Source organism: Octopus sinensis, unplaced genomic scaffold (genome assembly GCF_006345805.1).
Source record: "Octopus sinensis unplaced genomic scaffold, ASM634580v1 Contig17202, whole genome shotgun sequence".
Classification (NCBI taxonomy): domain Eukaryota; kingdom Metazoa; phylum Mollusca; class Cephalopoda; order Octopoda; family Octopodidae; genus Octopus; species Octopus sinensis.
The window spans coordinates 41,858-42,861 of NW_021834875.1; positions in this window are offsets into that span (position 1 = coordinate 41,858).

A 1,004-nucleotide genomic window follows, 5' to 3' on the forward strand; every position below is an offset into this window, starting at 1 on the left:
CTACATACATACATACATACATACATACATACATACATGCTCCACATATAAAATGCATACATACTTATATACGTACATACATACATACACATGTACGCAAACACACATATCTTAATATATAAAATCCGTTCTGTCTGTTGTCTGTCTGTTTGTGCGCTTATAACTCGAGTATTGTTCATCCGATCGCGCTGAAATTTTAAACATGGATACATGATAAATATGTGTCTGTGTGGTAGGAAACTTGCTTCCTGACTGCATGGTTCCGGGTTCAGTCCCACTGGGTGGTGTGCCTTGGGCAGGCGTCTTCTTCTAAAGCCTCGGACAGACTAAAAGCCCCATGAGTGGATTTGGCAGACGGAAATTGAAAGAAGCTCAATCTAGAAATAAATTTCAAAATAGTTAGTTCCAAGGTGAGAATATATACATACGCATGTGTGTGTGTGTAAGTAAATATGTGTGTGTGGTATATATACATACATATATATATATATATATATATATATATATATATATATATATTATATATATATATATGTATGTAAAATAATAGTTATCGCCATACTAATATGGCATTCTTATAAAAATAAGAAAAAAGCTGTCCGCTTATTAGCTCCATGAGGCCATCGCCTTAAGTTAGCTATTTGATACACAAACTGTATCCATATAACCTTCGAACAAGGGAGGTCAGTCGCTCCACACTACTTGACCGGCAGCTACAGACGCGTTTCGGGGTATTGCCCCTTTTCAATGCAGCGTAGCCAGCCAGTAGGTGTCGCTTCCGACAATCTCTGTTCTATGTTTTATTTACCTAGTTTCGGTGGAATACATCCACTTGTTTTCAATAATAGAAATATTAAAATACTAAGTCTCTCTAAAAGAGAACAGCGGCAGCGTTCCCGGAAAATAATAGTTATCGCCATACTAATATGGCATTCTTATAAAAATAAGAAAAAGCTGTCCGCTTATTAGCTCCATGAGGCCATCGCCTTAAGTTAGCTATTTGA